We start from the raw sequence: 21,377 nt of genomic DNA on the forward strand, positions 1-21,377 counted from the left end.
CAATGGTAACTACAACATCATATTGTGTAACTGCACCATTGCATCCCAACACTAATGCCCGATAACCTGTCTGTTGAAGGCCAGCATGCCAAACCCTGCTTTCACTGCCATGTCGACCTGTGACGCCACTTTCAGGGACCTATCTATGTATTCGTACTGATGAGCAGTCCTGTAAAGGGTCTCGGCCTAAATTGTTGACTGTTTACTCTTTTCCATAGATGCTGCCTAGCCCGCTGAGTTCCTCCAGCATTTTGTGTGTGTTGCTTGGATTTCCAGCATCTGCAGATTTTCTCTGAAGACACTCCTAGGTATCTTTATTATATAATACTTGGTAGAATCTACCCTGATCTGACTTCCCAAAATGCAGCACCACATATGTAGCTGGACTGAATGTCGCTGCCATTCCTTGGCCCACTTTCTCAGCTGATCAAGATTCTCTTGTAATTTTTGATAAGCTTCTTCACTGTCTGTGATACTACCTATTTGAGTGATATCAGCAGCCTTACTAACCATTCATTGTACATTCTCATTCAAATCATTTATATCAGGGGTCGGCAACCTACGGCCCGCGGGCCAGATCCGGCCTGCGAAGGTATTTTGACCAGCCCGCGAGCATATATTGAGATATGCTTATCTGGCCCACAAGCGATTTTTCCTTATTCTTAGTGTTTCACGTGACCACACTGATGGATATGCATGGTGTCTTGTTACACTGGCCCTAGGTTCCGTTTTGTTCCAAACCAAACACTGGTATATACGAATGACGGGAAGGCAGACTACCTTCTTAATATGTATTAGATACTCTCAGTGCATGCGCAGGTTTTCAGATGGGATCGTTCAGATTTGTAAACAGAAACAGCGACACTGTGTTTTAACAAGAAATCCATGCTAAATATCCAGATGTTTACATGGGCTGTGATACTTGTTGAATAACTCGCAGTTTGAAATAAAATCAAAGAAAAAAATTCCAATGGCAATGAATGCACAACGCAGGAAGGTAGACGCTGAGTGCCGAAAAAGCAGTGAAAATGAAGGAAATACCAGTGCCAGCTACAAAGTCTCAAAATGTATTGCAGAAAAGATGAAGCCTTTTACAAATGAAGCGTTTGTCAAAGAATGTTTACTGGCAGTGATGGATATTGTTTGTCCTGAAAAGAAATCTTTATTACCATCTATCAGGCTGTCAGCAAGAACGGTCACACGGCGATTTGAAGAAATGTCAACAGATGTTAAAAGTTGTTTAAGGGATGCCTGCAATGAATTGCATTTTTTTTTCCCAATTGCGCTTGATGAGAGTACAGACTTGAGGGGCACTGCTCAACTTGCAGTGTTTGTGCGAGGAGTGACCTCAACTTTTCAAATTTTTGAAGAGTTTATTCAATTAATTCCTATGAAGGACACGGTTACTGGAGCAGACATTTTTGAAGCTTTGCTGAAAATGATGTCAGAAATGAAGCTTAATATGTTGAAGCTAATTGGCATCACAACTGATGGTGCACCAGCAATGGTGGGACAGAAAAACTAAACTGAGTTCTTTGATTACTAATTGGCATCCTTGGTTAAGGGCAAATGATTTGCTAGCATGTGTTGTTCATTAATTTGAGGCAAAACATAACTAGATGTATTTAAATGGGTAATTCCCATATTTCAAGTTTTTTATGGCATTTATCTGGCCTGCCGTCCGCTCATTAATATGCGATCCGGCCCACAGAGGCAAAAAGGTTGCCGACCCCTGATTTATATAATGATGAACAACAATGGGCCAAGCTCTGATCCCCATGGCACATCGCTGGTTACAAGCCTCTAGTCTGAAAAACAGTCTGCCATTATTCTTACTTCCTACTACAATGAAATTACGCATCCACTTCATTAACTCTCCCTGGATTCTGTGTTATCCAGCCTTCCACGTAGGACATCGTTAAAAGCCTTGCTGAAGTCTTTAAGGTGAGAGAATGTATCTACAGGACTGTATACCGGAAAATAAAGCTCAGCAGTTGCATGATTTACAAGAATGATATCTCTTTTAACAACACCATTACGATTTGTTTCTTGTGTGTAATGCATCTTGTTTGGAACATGTGTAGACGTGGACTGCAGAGTTTCACTTTTGTGATCAAATGCCCATGTTATCAAAAGACAACATGGCCAAAACAGTTTGTGTATATATGTAGTGATTTTTAATGAAGTAGCATCCAAGGCACTTTGTAGGAATACATGTAGAATTATTCAATAAAATCTGTTAATGGATATCTGATACTAATCAAAGTGAAATATTGATACAGTGATCTGAAGCTTGCTTTGAAGAGTTAAATCTTTAGTATCCTAGTTAAGATTTTAGTTTCCTGGGAAGAAATAAGTTTTAATAGAGGTAATTCCAAAGTTTAGAGGCCAAGCAGTTGAAATTGAAGATGTGCATGAAGGCAGTATTAGAAGAGTGCAGAAATCAAGTGGTTTGGATTTGAGTGATGATTTACTTGGATGCCAAGACATGGTTCTTTACTATTCTTGCTGTTTGTGGGACATACTACAGTGTGGATGATGTAAAGGGCATGAGGATTAATGATTGTGCAGTGGTTTTAGGATGGTGTGATAGACCAGGAAGAAAAGTTGGATGTCATTCTCAGTGGAGGTGGCAGCAGTGATACAGGCCTGTCTGAAATTCTGCACTGGCACTCAATTAGCTGTTGGTTTTCTGTAGGCCTGACTGATTTTTTTTTTTTGTAATATTAAAAAAAATTCCTGAAACCTGAACAGTTTAAAAAAAATTCCTTCATTTAATTATGGGATCCAAATGGTGCTGGCATATGTATTCATTCATTGTTTCTGGTTGCCCTTAGGCAGAAGAAATTGATGATTAGATTACCTTTGAGTTAACTATTTTGAGGGGTTGGAATTACTTTACTAGTTTTGAGTTTGAATTTAAACAATTTCCACTATAACTTTCCCCAGGGTGGAAATGTCAAATATGGGAGAGCATAGTTTCAAGGTGAGAGGGGGAAATTTAATGAGGCAATTTTTTACATAATGGTAGATGCCTGGAACATGTTGCTTGCAGAAGGATGGAAAGATATACAGATGCAATATTTAAGAGGCACTTAGGCAAATCAAGAGGACAAGAATTGAAGGATATAGACAGTGTGCAGGTGGTTACTCAGTTTAAATTGTGCCATGTTTGGCACAGACATCGTGGGCCAAAAGCCTGGTCCTGTGCTGCACTCTGCTGTGTTCTAACAGTGTTTTGTGTTTTTTTTTTAAAGAGAAAATGTTCATAACTCAGTACTGATAGTGTTCTGGGCCTGAAACATTTAACTCTGTTTCTTTCTCAGGTGCTGCCTGATGTATTTGCTGTTTCCTGCATTTTGCATTCTTTTTTTTAAAATTCCCTGCTTCATCAGTCTTTTTTTTTGTATTTTCATAACCCCAACTTGTGCTGCTGCATGGTACCTTGTTGATTCCAGCGCTGTGCTTGCAATTGAGTAGTCATTTAAGATGTGTCTCGAGCCAGCTTCAGATGGTGCTTCAGTCAAATAAGACAAATACCATTTTTAAAGTACAAGTTCAGTAAAAAACTGATGTTTGATTGTCATCCTAATGGTCTGACATCTGGTTCACTCCTTAATGCAGAACAACACTTTGGAAACTAAGGATATATGGTGTCAGGCTGGAGCTAGAGGTGACTGGCCAGGGTCCACATTGCAGGCTTGCTGTGCAACCAAAGCAGGGTTGGGTTCTGTGGATACGTTTGCACTTGGAGGCAGGGTCCCTTTGCTGGTATATTTCCTGCAGTTTTCTGGGTTCATTGTAGTGAAATGAAAGTGTGAAAATCAAGAAAGAAATCTACATATGCTAAAAATCTGAAAAAAAGAAAATGCTGGAAACATTCAACAGCACAAACTCGTGAAAATCTGCACGTACTGGAAATCCAAAGCAAAATGGACAGAATGCTGGAGGAACTCGGGAGGTCAGGCAACATCAGTGGAAATGAATAAATGGTCAATGTTTCAGGCTGAGACCCTTCATCAGGACCGGTCCTGATGAGGGTCTCAGCCTGGAACGTCAACTGTTTATTCAATTCTAAACACCCAACAGGTTGGCATGGCCCAGTTGGGCCGACAGCCTGTTTCCAAGCTGTACACCTATTGCATCAGGCAGAATCTGTGGAAAGTAAAACAATTAGCATACGAATTGTAAACACAAACAACAGGAATTCTGCAGATGCTGGAAGTTCAAGCAACACACATAAAAGTTGCTGGTGAACGCAGCAGGCGAAGCAGCATCTCGGTCTCGGCCTGAAACGTCGACTGCACCTCTGCCTAGAGATGCTGCCTGGCCTGCTGCGTTCACCAGCAACTTTTATTTAAGCATACGAATTGTGATGAGGGGTCCCAGATCCCAGACTGAATGTTAACTTTTTTTTTATTCTGCCCTGACCTGTTGGGTGTTTCCAGTACTGACTATTTTTTATTTGAAATGAGTGTGTTTGGGTTTTAGTAAGAGTAATATTCAGTGGTCCAGAAAGTTTCTAGTCTTGCCATTTCACAGTCCCCAACCTAACTGGATTATCGGAGTTATCCTGTAATTATCTTTACACGTGAGCACTCAATTGGCCTGCATGGATTGAAAGCCAACATTGTGGTTGAGATGGTAGAAAGCTGCAATTTGGGGTGGCATGTAATCTTCAGTGAGCATTTGCCAATATCTCTGGTTTTTTTTCTGGATTTCATATTCGGATTTTCGTGAATGGTTCTAACTTTTGAACTTTTTACATAGAATTTAGCTGAAAATAAACAAGCTTGTTATGCATTTTATTTTAAATAGGGTAGATGTTAAGCACAGGAATCTATGCCTGCGATAATGTGGAATAATTTTGGGAGTGACTGATCCATTAAGCTAAGAAACTTAGTTTTTGAATCCCAATAACAGTGGATTTATAACCACTGACAATTGTGAATCTGTGTTCAGAGAAGGAAAACTAATGTGGTGCTTGGGGTGGAAACCTTCAGAGTATGTAAAAATAACAATTTGTATTTTCTCTTTCATAAATGCTGACTGATTTAATATTTCTATCATTTGCGGTATCCATTTTATCTCAACTTGTCACTAGCAGTTTATGGTTCAGTTAGGTTAACATACGGTGTTTTTGCTTTTTAGTAATATCTCATTGCAGCCCCTTTATCAAATATGAAAATCATTGACTGACCTGCATATTTTCTGCATCTTTGTCTTCACTTCATGTCCAGTCTTAGTATCCCTCTTTTTATCTCTGCTGTGCCTTGTTGCCATATTAGAAAAAAAATTGATATCTGAGGTTTGATGTCTTTCAAAGACAATTCAACAATGGCTTTATTCTGCCTTTGAAGCAATACTACAAGCGAAAGCTGTACAATGGCCTTTGAGCATTTTATCTTTTTTTAAAAAAAGCTTACACAGTGATCTGGTTGATCTGATGTCTGTGCTTGGAACTGGGTCTGACGAATTCTCCCCACTCCCTTGCCCCATCTGTATCTCAGGAAGAAGCTGGTATTTGATGGCCAGCTTTGTACAACAACTCCATTTACTGGCTGCACATTTCCATGGTCCAATGTTATTTTAGAAAACAGCCTTTCAGGAACAAAATTTCAAGTTCCAAAAACTGTAATATATCAGCTACAGGAAAGATTTGAGAATTGTTAAAATCTATGTTGAATTTAATGCAAGTCTTAACTGGGGGACCATCTGTGTTGAACTTGTTGTTGAATATGTAGTGAAAGTGATTGGCTTGGTTAGCTTGCTGTCATGAGATGATAAACTATGGCATTGAGTGGTTTGCTTAGCAAGAGTTGAGTGACCTCATGATTTCATTGGTCAAGAATAAATGGTGAACCGCTGCTGTAGGTGCAGTCTTTTTTTAAAATCTCAATCTTCTGTTAACTTGTTAAATAAAGCTTATGAGTAAAACATGAATGTGGAAAAATCAAAGATCGTGGCTAGAACAACAGAAGCATGCATTTGTATGATGCCTTCATTGCAGTAAAATCTGTTGAGCATTTGATAAAAATGTTAAGAAGCAAAATTTATGCCACAAGGAGTTTTAGGACTTGATCAAAGAGGCAGAGGTGCAGGATGGCAATTCTGAATGAATAGCCACCAGTGAAAATTGGTGTTGCACAGAGATGAGAATTGGAAGTGAGCAAGTTCATGGAGCCTGAAGATATAGTAAGGTGAGCAGGATTTTACAACAGTTGTTGAACAGGATGCTAATGTAAGAGTGATGGGTGTATGGAACTTGGTGAGTGCTATGGTATGGGTAGCAGAGTTTTGGATGGACTTGGTAAGAGTACTGGCCTTCAGCCTTCCATGTTGGTGCTGAACATTGTGCCCAACTGTACTCATCCTTTATTAATTTTACAACCCTTTATGCCCTACTTATTCAAATCACTGTATAGGTGTCTCTTAAATGTTGCTACTATTCTTGCCTCGACCACCTCTCGCAGTTCATTTCAGGTACCAACTGTTAGAAAAATTTCCCATCAGATGCCTTTTAAACCTCCTCCCCTCTCACCTTCAACCTATAACTTGTAGTTTTAGATACCTGCTACCATGCTGCTTAACTTTCAATAGATCTCAACTCTTTGTGGATGGTTTTCCCCTTCCTTAGTACATTTTTCAAACCAATTGTTCATTTATTTTTCCTAATTTCTCCAATAATAGCCTTATGTCAACACCTATTGATCATTTTTTCCAATGTAGAAGAAGCTTGTCTAATAAAAGCATGGATGAGGATGAAAGGCAGTGGTTCAAGAATGCAGCTCAAAGCCTCCTTGGGGACAATTAGGGATGAACAGTTAAATGCTATCTCAGCCTACAAAGTCCATAAGACAGAGCAGAATTAGGCCGTTTGACCAATCGAGTCTGCTCCGCCATTCGATCATGGCTGATCCTTTATCCCTTCCTCACCCCTACTCCCTGGCCTTCTCCCCTTAACCTTTGCTGTGTTCAATCAAGAACCTATCGAGCGCCGCCTTAAATATACTCAATGACCTGGCCTCCATAGCTGCTTGTGGTAATAAATTCCACAAATTCACCACCCTTTGGCGAAAAGAAATTTCTCCACATGTTTTAAATGGACGCCCCTGTATTCTGAGGCTGTGCCCACTTATCCAAGGCCCCCTCACAGTAGGAAACGTTCTGTCTACATCTACTCTCTCTAGTTTTTTCAACATTTCAAAGGTTTCATTGAGATCCCCCCACATTCTTCTGAATTCCAGCAAGTACAGATGTAGAGCTACCAAACGTTCCTCTTATGATTCCTTTCATTCGGAATCATCTTTGTGACCGTCCTCTGAACCCTCTCCAATGACAGCACATCTTTTCTTAGATGAGGAGCCCAAAACTGTTCAGAATACTCAAAGTGAGGCCTCGCCGATGCCTTGTAAAGCCTCAGCATCACATCCCTGCTCTTGTATTCTAGACCTCTTGAAATGACTGCTACATTGCATTTGCCTTCCTCAGCACTGACTATCTACAAGTTAACCTTCAGGGTGTTCTGTACAAGGATTCCCAAGTCCCTCTGCATTTCAGATTTTTGGATTTTTTTCCCCGTTTAGAAAATACTCTGCACATTTATTTCTACTACCAAAGTGCATGACCATGTATTTTCCAACATTGTATTTCATTTGCCACTCTCTTGTCCATTCTCTGAATCTGTCTAAGTCCTTCTGCGGCCTACCTGTTTCTCCAACACGACCTGCCCCTCCACCAATCTTTGTATCATCTGCAAACTTGGCAACAAAGCCATCTATTTCATTATCTAAATAATTGATGTACAGCAAAAAAAGAAGCGGTCCCAACACCACCAGCCATTGGCAGCCAAACAGAAAAGGATCCTTTTATTCCCACTGGCTGCTTCTTACCAATCAGCCAATGCTCTAACCATGCCGGTAGCTTTCCTGTAATACCATGGGCTCTTAAGTTGGTAAGCAGCCTCGTGTGGCACCTTGTCAAAGGCCTTTTGAAAATCCAAATATACAACATCCACTGTATCCCCTTTATCTAGCCCACGTGTAATCTCCTCAAAGAATTCCAACAGGTTTGTCAAGCAAGATTTTCCTTTAAGGAAACCATACTAACTTTGTCCTATCTTGTCCTGTGTTACCAAGTACTCCCATCACCTCATCCTTAACAATTTACTTCAACATCTTCTCAACCACTGTGGTCAGGCTAACTGATTTATAATTTCCTTTCTGCTGCCTTCTTCCGTTCTAAGATTGGAGTGACATGGGCAATTTTTTAGTCCCCTGGGACCTTGATTTTTGAAAGATCATTACTAATGCCTCCACAATCTCTACCACTACTTCTTTTGGAATCCTCAAGTGTAGTTCTAGGGTGACTTATGTCCTTGGGTCTTCCAGCTTTTTGAGCACCTTCTCCCTTGTAATAGTAACTGCTCTCATTTCTCTTCCCTCACACCTTTCAACATCTGGCACACTGCTAGTGTCTTACACAGTGAAGGCTGATGCAAACTACTCATTTAGTTCATCTGCCATCTCTTTGGCCCCAGTTATTATTTCTCAGGCCTCATTCTCTAGCGGTCCTATATCTACTCTCATCTCTCTTTTATTTTTTATATACTTGAAAAAGCTTTTACTGCCCATTTTGATATTGTTTGCTAGCATGCTTTCATATTTCATCTTTTCCCTCCTAATGATTCTTTCAGTTGCTCTCTGTAGGGTTTTAAAAGCTTCCCAATCCTGTCTTCCCATTAATTTTTGCTTTGCTGTATGTCCTCTCTTTTGCTTTTACATTAGCTTTGACTTCATTTGTCAGCCATGGTTGTATTATTTTGCCATTTGAGTATTTCTTCATTTTTGGAATGCATCTGTCTGCACCTTCCTCATTTTTCCCAGAAACTCATGCCATTGCTGCTCTGCTGTCATCCCTGCCAGCATTTCCTTCCAGTTTACTTTGGCTAGCTGCTCTCTCATACCACTGTAATTCACTTCACTGAAGTACTGCTATGTCAGACTTTACTTTCTCCCGATCAAATTTAAAGTTGAATTCAATCATATTGTGATCACTGCCTCCTAAGGGTTCTTTTACCTTGAGCTCCATAATCACCTCTGGTTTATTACGTAACACCCAATCCAATATAGCTGAATCCCTGGTAGGCTCAAGGACAAACTGCTGTAAAAGACCATCTCATAGGCATTCAACTCTTGAGATCTATTTCCAACCTGATTTTCCCAATCTATTATAACATTTCTATGACTATCATAACATTACCCTTTTGACACACTTTTTCTATTTTCTTTTGTAATCTGTGGTCCACATGTCAGCTACTGTTGGGAGGCCTGTATATAATTGCCATCAGGATCCTTTTACCCTTGCAGTTTATCTCAACCCACAAAGATTCAATATCTTCCAATCCTATGTCACATCTTTCTACTAATTTACTGCCATTCTTTACCAGCAGAACCATGCCACCTGCTTTGCCTACCTTCCTATCCCTCCAATACAACATGTAACTTTGGACATTTAGCTCCCAACTACAACAATCCCTCAGCCACAATTCAGTGATGGCCATAACATCAAACCTGACAATCTGTAATAGTGCAACAAAATTATCCACCATATTTCATATTCTCAGTGCATTGAGGTATAACACATTGAGTACTGTATTTGCTACCCTTTTTGATTCTGCATCCCTAATGCACCGATACTCACCCTGCTGGCTGCAGTTAAGTCCTATTATCTGCCTCCTTTTCCTGACAGTCTGACCATAAGGCAGAGGAGTAGAACTAGGCCATTCAGCCCATTGAGTTTGCTGTGCCATTCCAATATGGCTGATCCTGGATCCCACTGGACCCCATACAGCTGCCTTTTCGCCTTATCCTTTGATGCCTAGACCGATCAAGAAATGATCAATTTCAGCCTTAAACATATGCATGGACAGCTTCTACTACAGTCTGTGGCAGAGCATTCCATAGATTCACTACTGTCCGGCTAAAAAAAAAGTTCCTCCTTACCTCTGTTCTAAAGGGTCACCCCTCAATTTTGAGGTTATACCCTCTAGTTCTGGATACCCCCACCATAGGAAGCATCCTCTCCACTTCCACCTTATCCAGTCCTTTCAACATTTTGTAGATTTCAGAAAGTTCCCCGTGTATTCCTCCAAATTCCACTGAGTACAGGCTCAAAGCTGCCAAATGCTTCTCATATGTTAATCCCTTCATTCTGGGAATCATCCTTGTGAACCTCCTCTGGACTCTGACAACACATCCTTTCTGAAATGTGGGGGAAAAAGCTGTTGACAATTCCTCAAGTGCAGCCTGACTAGTGTCTTATAAAGGCTCAGCTGTCTTAAGTCCTGCTGCAATCCCATTGCTTCTTCAGCACTACCTACCCCTCCACCTATCTTCGTATTATCTGCTAACTTTACCACAAATCCATCAATTCCATTATCTAAATCATTGACAGACAATGTGAAAAGCAGCGGTCCTAATACTGACCCTGAGGAACACCACTAGTCACCGGAAACCAACCAGAAAAGGCCCCTTTTATTCCCACTCACTGCCTTCTGCCTATCAGCCATTCCTCTACCAGTGCCAGTATCTTTCTTGTGAGGCCATAGGATTTTATCTGGTTAAGCAGCCTCATGTGTAGCACCTTATCAAATGCCTTCTGAAAATCCAAATAAATGACATCCACTGCCTCTCCTTTGTTCACCCTGCTTGTTACTTCCTCGAAGAATTCTAACAGATTTGCCAGGCAAGATTTCCCTTTACAGAAACCGTGCAAACTTTGACTTATTTTATCATTAATCTCCAAGTACCTCAAAACCTTATCCTTAATAATAGACTCCAACACTTCCCAACTACTGAGGTTAGACTAACTGGCCTATAATTTCTTAATTTTTTTTTTTTGCCTTCCTCCCTTCTTAAAGAGTGGAGTGACGTTTGCAGTCTTCCAGTCCGCTGGGACCATGCCAGATCAAGTGATTCGTGAACGATCATGACTAATGCATCCATTATCTCTTCAGTAATTTCTCTCAGGACTCTGAGATGTAGTCCATCTGGTCCAGGTGACTTACCCACCTTAAGACCTCAAACACGAGGAAATCTGCAGATGCTGGAAATTCAAGCAACACACAAAAATTGCTGGTGAACGCAGCAGGCCAGGCAGCATCTATAGGAAGAGGTACAGTCGACATTTCAGGCTGAGACCCTTCGTCAGGACTAACTGAAAGAAGAAGTAGTTCCCCCTCCCACTTTCAAATCTCTTACTATCTCTGTTAGTCCTGACAAAGGGTCTCGGCCCAAAACGTTGACTGTACCTCTTCCTATAGATGCTGCCTGGCCTGCTGCGTTCACCAGCAATTTTTATGTGTGTTCCACCTTAAGACCTTTCAATTTGCCTAGCACTGTTTTCTTTGTAATAGCTGTGGCCTTCAGTCCTGCTGCCCAACACTTGCTCACCTCTGGCATACTGCTAGTGTCTTCCACAGTGAAGACAGATGCAAAGTACCCTGCAGGCTGTCTATGGTTTTTTTTAAACCATCCATCCTATCCTGAGTACCGTCCATAAAACCTTAAGACATAGCAGAACTAGACCATTCGGCCTGTCGAGTTTGCTGTGCCATTTGATCGTGGCTTAGCCAGTTTCCCCCTCAACCCCATTCACTTGCCTTCTCCCCATAACATTTCATGCTCTGACTTGGCAAGAATCTATCATCCTCCGATTCAAATACCTGGCCTCCACATCCACCTGTGGCAATGATAACAGTAAATTTACTGGAATTCAGGTCAATCAGCTGGAAAAAATTAGACAAGTGTAACGCTCAGTTATATTGGCTCGTATATGTCTAGGGGAAATCCCACCCAGCACCTGCCTCAACGCTTCCCATGGAGTCGGTTGCCGCCCGAATCAATCCCAAACAGCACACCCAGTACGTTTTACCAAGTACTCTTTATAGATATTACTAAGTCTATGACATTAATATAAATTCGATACAGAAAAGGAAGTAATGGAAAAAAGGCGCCAAGACTTATCAAAGTCCAAGTTCTTCGCGCGCAACCGTTGGACCTCAATCGATTCCTGACGACCACCCGGATCCTGTCAACTCACGGCTCGGGACCACCCGGAATGATCGACCGGAGCCTTTCTGCATGTCCACCGTTCTCCCCGTCTCTCCTCCGACTCTTCTCTCCCCCCCCCCCCCAAAGCCCCCGTCCCCAGTCATATGACACAGCATTATCATCTGAAAACAAAACGATACATGAACACCCATTGGCCAATAGCACCCTGCTATTTGTATTAACCCAAGCTACTGTCTAGCTAGAGACTTTCTCAGCATTTAACATAACAAAGAAGCATTCCCCAGTATAACATAACAAAGAAGCCATTTTAAATTTAACATACAAAAAAAGAAAGACCCTGTACACAAGCATCATCCCATAGCTGTTGTCCTAGTTATGGCTGTTGTGGTACTGCAATTGGTAGTTATTAATAAATCTGTCATAATAACGCAAAGTTTAGTGTTTCATCATATGGAGAGAAAATCTGGCAGTTCATTTATGAACTGAGGCAGAGGCAGGTAATAAATGCACTTCAGGATTCTGTTGAAGAGGAAAATGCAAGATATAGCCATAAAGATCAAATACTGTGAAGAGAAGAAGCTGCAGTGAATATTTGGATTTAACAACAGGATAATCAGATTCAAGTCAAGAGCATAAAAAATAAACTCTGAAGCTTAGCTGGAGTTGGTGTTCCATTAGAGGGAGATGTTAAAATCTGTGATATTTAAAATAATGCTGTTTTGAATATGTTATTCCTTGCAGTATTTAAATACAGCCATTTGAAAAGTTGGGGAGACTATCAACGGTCCCAGGGGAGAAAAGAGGACAAAGAAAGCTCTTTAACTGTGAAAAAGAAAGGCATAACTAATTTATCTATGGAGCAAAAACAAAGCCATAACTTTTAGATCCATTGTTTTCAGTTTTAAATATAAATCATCTACAGTATTGGGGAAAAATAGGTTCAAATGATCTTGTCTAATACTTAAAAGATTAGATAATTGTGTTCTTGCTAGTCACTTCAAAAATATCCAAGCAAAGAAATTGCATCACAACATGGGTTGAATTACAGGTGTAGCACATGCTTTGCTTAATTATTATACTGAGCTGTTGTGGAAAGGTACACCTCATTCATTTATCCTATAAAAATGACATTTCCATCTGCAAGCAATAATAGTTAATGGTTGACAAGAAACAAAGCAAGAAATGCCATCCTTGATGTTATATAACTGACTTTAGATGTGAATCAATCAAAATAAATGTAACTGTATGAAGCTGGCCTGAAGCTTCCACCTTCAATTTCTTGCCAATATCATAAATTTCAAGAAACCCAATTACCAGTAAAAGTGTAATTCCTACTTTGATGCTAGTGCTGCAAATCCCAGAAACAATCTCAACTATGTCGGAAGCTGAAAGTTCAATTTAATCAACGCTATTCTACCTCATGCAGCTCGGATCTCCTTCACTGTGGCTTCATATCTGTTCTGTTCTGCATCTCCATCTCTTCATGACATTTGATCTTTGTGCCCAGGTCTTTGCTTTTACACTTCTTCAATAAATCAGGCCTTGCAATGCAACCAAGCACCTCAGTTGCAGCTTGAGCGAGCATCTCTACAGTGGCGAATTACAAATCTAAGTTACATCTTGCCATATGCACTGCATCACTTTTAATAATAAATTCTTTATATTTGTAAAATCCACTTGGAGAAAACTGCTCCCACTCACCCGATACCAAAAAGTAAAATTAGTTTGGGCTAACTTTTCTCTCTTGAATGAATAATTAAAGAAAATAGCTTATCTTTCCTGAAATTCAAGTTGCTATTTGAGAATATTATATTTAAAGGGTGAGGGCAGATGGTTTGTCTGGGAATAGAAAGGGAAGTAGAAATGTGCAATTATGCAGTCAAAGGCAAATGCAAGTTAGAACAGCACCACCCTTGTTTGGGTATTCTCTAGTCCATTGAGATTAGCATTAAATTTTCCATTTTCAGGTAAACCAGTTTCCAGTGTTTCTTTCCCACTCCTGCAATCCACTCAGGGTCCCTCATTCTCTTTGTTACCAAGACTCATTACGCCACTGGTTGCATATGCCCGTCACTCACATGTCTGTCTAACTAGGTTTCTTTATTCACCTTTCCTACTTCTTCTCTCACCTGGTTGTATCCTTGCCTCATCACCTGCCAGCCCTAGTCTTGCCCTTCCGTTGCACTTCTCTGTACTGACTATCTTCTGTCTGTGCTCCGTCCAGATGCAGGATCTTAACACAAAGCATTGCCCATTCTTTTTCCTGTGTGGGTGTTGCTTGACCTGCTGAATTCTTCTAGCAGTTTCTTCTAGCATGTGGTGATGGTTATGTCTTTAAGTTAATACACTAGTGGTTACGATTGCAGAGTTTAAAATGTGTATTGTGCTTTTAAAGGTAAAAAATTAAGTAGTTTAGGGTTGGGGAAGAAATGGTGATACCAATATTCTACAAGCACATAAAGCAGCCTGTGAGTGGTCACTTCTGCTGCCTGCTGCTCTTCTGTACCATGTCCAGATCCAGGTACCTCCCAAGAGCGAGTGAGTGTTTCACCATACCCAAGGATTTCTATGTTGCTGCAGGGAACAGATTATGTCAATATTCATTATAATTTCTAATTGTGCCCATTAGAAAATACAGTGTGGAGGTACCTCATCAGATTAAGACTTCTTTGAAATCTTGCATTATGAGGAATGAATGATTTATGTAGGACAGCTGGGGAGCCTCAATGGTTGGGGGGGTGTGGGAGTTGCTAATACAAACACCAGAGATGACCACTTAAGAACATAGTGAATATTTTATGTCATGTTGTGTTGTATTTTGAGACTTCTTTTTCCTGCTAATTGTAATAGTTCATGAAGATCTTGTGGGAAGTGTAGATCAATGAGGTAGGTTGCTAGATGGATACTCAGCAGTAGGGACATAGGTGATGTCAACAGGCTCGATAAACTGATTATTGATAAACTGATAAAGCTGCCGCTGTTATAGGAGTCAAACTGGACACATTGGAGACTGGTAGAACAAAAAGGACCCTCCAGAAAAGCCTGGCAATTCTGGACAATGTTTTTCATCCTCTGCGTGCCACCTTGGCTGAAAAGCAGAGCACTTTTAGTAATAGACTAAGACATCTGTGCTGCTCCGAAGTGCTGAATGAGGTTATTCTTACCCTCAGCCATTATGCTCTATCATGAGTCAACCTATGCCTAGAAAAGTGATGACCCTCCCTCCTGTTAGACTGTTTGAGGTAACTTATTTTTTTTAATCCTTTTTACTTCTCTTCTAATATTTATGTACAAATGTTTGTATTGTATATCTACTGTGACACTGAATTTCCTTTGGGATCAATAAAATATCTATCTATATCTGTCTAATAAGTAATGTTTTAAATTAAAGACCATTGATTAGTTCTGAGGATTTGCTAGTAGCTTATATGAATTTTTTTTTAGAGTTTCATCAATTTTAAAAATGAATGAGCATGCAGACTGCACTCATGAAGATGTATGTAGCTTGTTATATTGTAGATTTTAAGTTTAACTGGTTGTTTGAACATGTATCACTTTTTGATGACCTCAAATATCTGAGGTGGCATGGTAGCACAATGTTTAAAGTAACACTGTTGCAGTACGTAACCCAGCTTTAGTTCCACTGCTGTCTGTTCTCTCTGTGATTATATTTGTTTCCTGTGGGTGCTCCAGATTCCTCCCTCATTCCAAAGACATATGGGTTAATAGGTTAGTTAGTCTCATGGGTATAATAGGGTGACACGGGTGCAGTGGTCTGGAAGAGCTTGTTACAATGCTGAATTTCTAAATAAAGTATCTAAATATTGTTCTCCATTGACAACACAGAGTAGGGCTCATAGTAAAGTGGCATAGTTGAAAGAAATTAATGCACAAAGGAAATGAGCTTACAAAGAAGCAACAGCAGAAGTTGATCAAGGAATTTTTTTTCGTTTTTGAATGCATTGGATTTAGATGGGCAAAAATGTTTTCATCAACTTTTTTGATCTTCAAATGTGCTGAAGTTCTACAACCAATGAATTTTGTTGGATTCTGATGTTTTTCATCCAAGGCTCTTTTTGAAGTCGGGAAAGAGGCACAAAACTCGCTGCTTTGCAATGGTTTTATTAATAGAACAGAGAAATTGAAACAGAACTGAGATACACGCCTACTAGTTGAGAGAGACAAAGAAACAAAGATGCTGCCTAATATAAAACAGCTATTTTTATACTACAGAGATGAGGAAAAATTCCATTTCAATTTGTAGATAAGAGACAACCAATTAGAAAGTACTCATCCAAATACTGCAGTAACAAGTTATCCAAGGAGAAGGCACATAATGCAGAACAAAGAAGCTTCCAGAGCTTTCCAGAATTGTACTTTGTATAGACACTAGAGGCATATTAAACTTGCATTAAATACAATCACATGATTAATTGTTAAACTGCAAAGAAAATAACAATTACACAATTGGATCCAACATTTACTTTTGAAGTGAAATCCAAGAAAGATGTTCAGTAAACTCTCAGTAACCACTGGCCAGGTAATCTCTTTTGGTGATTCTGATTTAAGGATAATTATTGGCCAGGTTACGTAGAGTTACACAGGTTACAAAGACTCCTGTTGTAAATATTTCTGTAGGATAGTTTAAATCCCCAAGAAAGTAGACAGGAGCTTGGTCTAATGTCTTACCTGAAAGATGGGATTTCTGACTACATGGTCTTCCATTAATGTGTAGGTAGTTCACCTGGGATTTTGGTGCTCATGGAGTGGAATTGCTTTAAGTTTTGCATCTGAAGACGTTTAAAATTACTTCTGCAGAACCTCATTGAGTTGCAGGATATATCGGTTCTCCAAAGGCAGTGTAATAGCTAAAGACAGTGCAGAGGGACTTTGGAGAGCTCTTGCATGACTCCTAACAGGTTAGCAAGAGGTAAGTGGAACGTTGGCCATTGCTGGAGGGATTAAATTATTGAGCAGGGAGGTTATGCAGGAACTGTATAGGGTACTGGTGATGCTGCACGTGGAGTACTGCTTGCAGTTCTGGCCTCCTTACACGAGGAAAGATATACTGGCTACGGAGGCAGTGAAGAGGTTCGCAATGTTAATTCTGGAGATGAAGGGGCTAACCTATAAGGAGAGGTTAAGTTGCCTAGGACTTTCCTGACTGGAATTCAGAAAAATAAGAGGTGATCTCATAGAAACATTAAAAAAATATGAAAGGGATAGATAAAATAGAGACAGAAAAGTTGTTTCCACTGGTAAGTGAGACTAGAGCTTTGGGACATGCCTTCAGTATTCGGGGGAATAGATTTGGGCCAGATATTTAAATGAGGAGAAACTGCCTTTCCCAGATATTAGGAAATCTGTGGAATTCTCTGCCCAGAGCAGCAGTAGAGGCAGTAACAATATATTATGGTTTTTAAAGACATAATTGAGAAAGATTTTTTTGCATAGCAGGGAATTTAAGGGCTGTGAGGAAAAACCAGGTCACTATGATGTTATTGAACGGTGGAGGAAGCTCAATGGGCCAAATGTCCTAATCGTATTTCTTATGTTCTTAATGGTTTATTATTAATTATCCTGAACTGATGAATCCATTAGGAGTGATCAATAATCATCAGTATTGCCAGCAACATCTGCATCCAATGAATGAATAAAATATTTGCCTTTGAGGATTTCACCAAGTTATACATATTTAATTCATAGGGTATTTCAATGGGAAAGGTTAAAATAAGTATGGTGGGGAAAATGCAGTGCTTTCCTCTTGTCTGCCTTAAGCTAATGCTGAAATGTATTTCTTTTAAATGGGAATTGAACCAGAATGATTTTTGTTCCTAGAATTAAAAAAAATGACAATGAAGATAAGAATAAGATATTTGGTGCCTTGTGCTTACCAATAATATGGTTTTCAGTGTCTTTTTCTGGTATTAACTCAATATCCCTTGATTGCCTTAAAATCCAAAAAAAAAATCGATTAACTGCTTTTTTTTAGATTAGATTATGAGGACGTTCAGTCCTCATTTATTGTCATTTAGAAATGCATGCATTAAAAAATGATACAATGTTCTTCCAGAATGATATCACAAAAAAAACACAGGACAAACCAAGACTAAAACTTACAAAACCATATAATTATAACATATAGTTACAAAAGTGCAAAGCAATACCATAATTTGATAAAGAGCAGTCCATGGGCACGGTAAAAAAAAAGGTCTCAAAGTCCCGATAGCCTCATCATCTCATGTCGGCAGCAGAAGGGAGAAACTCTCCCTGCCATGAACCTCCAATCGCCGCAAACTTGCCGATGCAGCACCATTGGAAGCACCCGACCGCAGCTGACTCTGAATCCGTCCGAAAACTTCGAGCCTCCGACAAGCCCCTCCGACACAGCCTCTCTGAGCACCATCCTCTGCCGAGCGCTTCAACCCCGCTCTGGCCAACAAGCAACAAGCAAAGCCCAGGACTCGGGGCCTTCTCCTCTGGAGATTCTGGACCACACAGTAGTAGTAGCAGCAGCAGCAGCGAAGCAGGCATTTCAGAAGTTTCACCAGATGTTCCTCCGTGCTCTCATGTCCGTCTCTATCAAATCAGGATTGTCCATGGCACCCTACTTGACAAGTAACAGACGTCACCACCTGAGTGGCCACTGTGAGCTGCGTCGCACCACCATCTTCTCCTCCCTCTTTATACTTAGCAAATGAGCCCTGCTTTGATTATACTTGGTAAATGAGCCTCTAGAGCCCACTTGGAGAATTGTATAGACTTACTACCTTTTATGTGAATAAATGTTTTCACAACTGTCCTGAATGACCTACCCATTATTTTGAAACTGTGATTCCTTCCTAGTTATAGGTAGCTTAGCCAAGGAAATATCATACCCGAATCCATCCCACCAGGCCTTTCAAGACTTATGTACATTTTAGAAATTACAATTCATTCTCTAAATTCTAGGTGCAGTTTGCTTATCCTTTTAATTAATTCATATCAAGGAATAGTCTTAAACCTTCATTTCACACCTTCAGTTGCAAGAACATCCTTGAGCAGCACAACCAAACATTATGTGTAATATTCCAGATGGATCTCAATAGCCATATATAATTGGAGCAGAACATTTCAACTTTTATACTTAAGTCTTCCTGTAATAAAGACCAAGGTGTCAAGAAACTACAGGTCAGTGAGTGTCATGTCAATGTTAGGGAAGCTATTGGAGAGGATTCTTGGATATAGGATGTATAAGCATTTGGAAAAACATGGTCAAATGGCTATGTAGGGGGCAAGTTGTGTCTTACTTGATTGAGGTTTTTTCCAGGAGATGACCATGGTTATTGAAGCCAAAACCATGGATTTTGTCTATTAGGATTTCAATAAGGTACATAATGAGACCCTCATGGGAGTCTTGTCCAGAAGATTAAGATGCTTGGTGTCCATGGTGAATTGGGTGAATTGGCTGTTTGGATTCAGAATTGGCTTGCTCATAGATAACAGAAGGTAGTGGTTGAAAGGCCAAGATCCAGACTGTGAACTGAATATATAGCCAGAGTTGGATTTGGGGTCCAAAATACAACTGGTCATGTTATGCATAGGATTGCTTCCAAACTTAGGGGGCTTCATTGTGCTTAGAGCGTGGAGCAGTACAATCTAAACTATTTTCATCTGCTTGTACATGGCCTTTATCTCACTGTTCTGTCTGTTTATGTGCTCATGTATATTTCTCTTAAACATTGCTATGTGTCTGATTCCACCTTTTGCCTTAGCAATATGTTCTAGGTACCTGCCACTGTTTATAATTTTAAGAAATCTACCTTTATAAGCCTCCTTTAAGTATTCCCCCTCACAACTTTAAAGCTTTGTCCTCTATTATTTGCCATTTCTAATCTGGAGTTGGGGAGGAAGGGCAAGGAGAATCCCTCATTGCCCAACTCTAAGGAATAGAAACTCAAAGTAAATTTATTATCAAAGTACATATAGTGCCTATAAAAAGTATTCACCACCCTTGGAAGTTTTCATGTTCTATTGTTTTACAACATTGAATTAGAGTGGATTTAATTTAGCTTTTTTGACACTGATCAGCAGAAAAGTCTCGAGTCGATGTGTAAATAATTTTCTACAAATTTGTCTAATTTATTACAGTTATTAAACACAAAATGATTGATTGCATGAGTATTCACCCCCTTCAAGTCAATATTTAGTTGATGCACCTTTGGCAGCAATTACAGCCTTGACTCTGAAGTTTTTGCCCATTCTTCTGAACAAACTGCTCAAGCTCTGTCAGATTGCATGGGGATCGTGAGAGAACAATGCTTTTCAAATCTCAGTTGGATTGAGGTTTGGACTCTGACTTCGCCATTCCTAGACATTAACTTTGTTGTTTTTAAGCCATTCCTGTGTAACTTTGGCTTTATGCTTAGGCTCACTGTCTTGCTCAAAAATGTATCTTCTCCCAAGTTGCATTGCTCTTGCAGACTGCATCAAGTTTTCCTCCAGGATTACCCTGTATTTTGCTGCAATCATCTTACCCTCTACCTTCACAAGCCTTCCAGGGCTTGCTGTAGTGAAGCATCCCCACAGCATAATGCAGCCACCACTACCATGCTTCACGGTAAGGATAGTGTGTTTTTGATGATGTGCGGTGTTTGGCTTACACCAAACATAGCATTTAGTCTGATGGCCAAAAAGCTCAATTTAGCTTTCATCAGACAATTGAACCACCTTGCAGCTGATTTCAGAATCTCCCACATGCCTTCTGGCAAACTCTAGCTGAGATTTCATGTGAGTTTTTTTTTCCAACAGTGGCTTTCTACTTGGCACTCACCCATAAAGCTGTGACTGGTGAAGCACCCAGGCAGCAGTTGTTGTATGTGCAGTCTCTCTCATCTTAACCACTGAAGCTTGTAATTCCTCCAGAGTTGCCACAGGTCTCTTGGTGGCCTCCCCCACAAGCCTTCTTCTTGCACAGTCACTCAATTTTTGAGAATGGCCTGCTCTAGGTAGATTTAGAGCAGTGCCATATTCTTTCCATTTCTTGATGATTGACTTAACTGTACTCCAAGGGGTATTCAGTGACTTGGAAATTTTCTTGTATCCATCTCTTGACTTGTGCTTTTCAATAACCTTTTTGTGGAGTTGCTTGGAGTGTTCTTTTGTCTTCATGGTGTAGTTTTTGCCAGGGTACTGACTCACCAGCAATTGGACCTTCCAGATACAGGTGCATTTTTATTACAATCAATTGAAACACTTTGACTGCACATGGCAATCTCCATTTAACTAATTATGTACTTCTAAAACCATTGGCTGTACCAGTGA

At 40.1% G+C, this 21,377-nt stretch overlaps 1 protein-coding gene across 10 annotated transcripts in view; it reads left to right on the top strand.

The window, feature by feature from the left end:
• kmt2ca (lysine (K)-specific methyltransferase 2Ca) overlaps positions 1-21,377 on the top strand; it is a 487,395-nt gene that overhangs the window by 36,724 nt on the left and 429,294 nt on the right. The window lies entirely within an intron of this gene.

The sequence above is a fragment of the Mobula birostris genome, chromosome 3 (genome assembly GCF_030028105.1).
Source record: "Mobula birostris isolate sMobBir1 chromosome 3, sMobBir1.hap1, whole genome shotgun sequence".
NCBI classification, from domain to species: Eukaryota; Metazoa; Chordata; class Chondrichthyes; order Myliobatiformes; family Myliobatidae; genus Mobula; species Mobula birostris.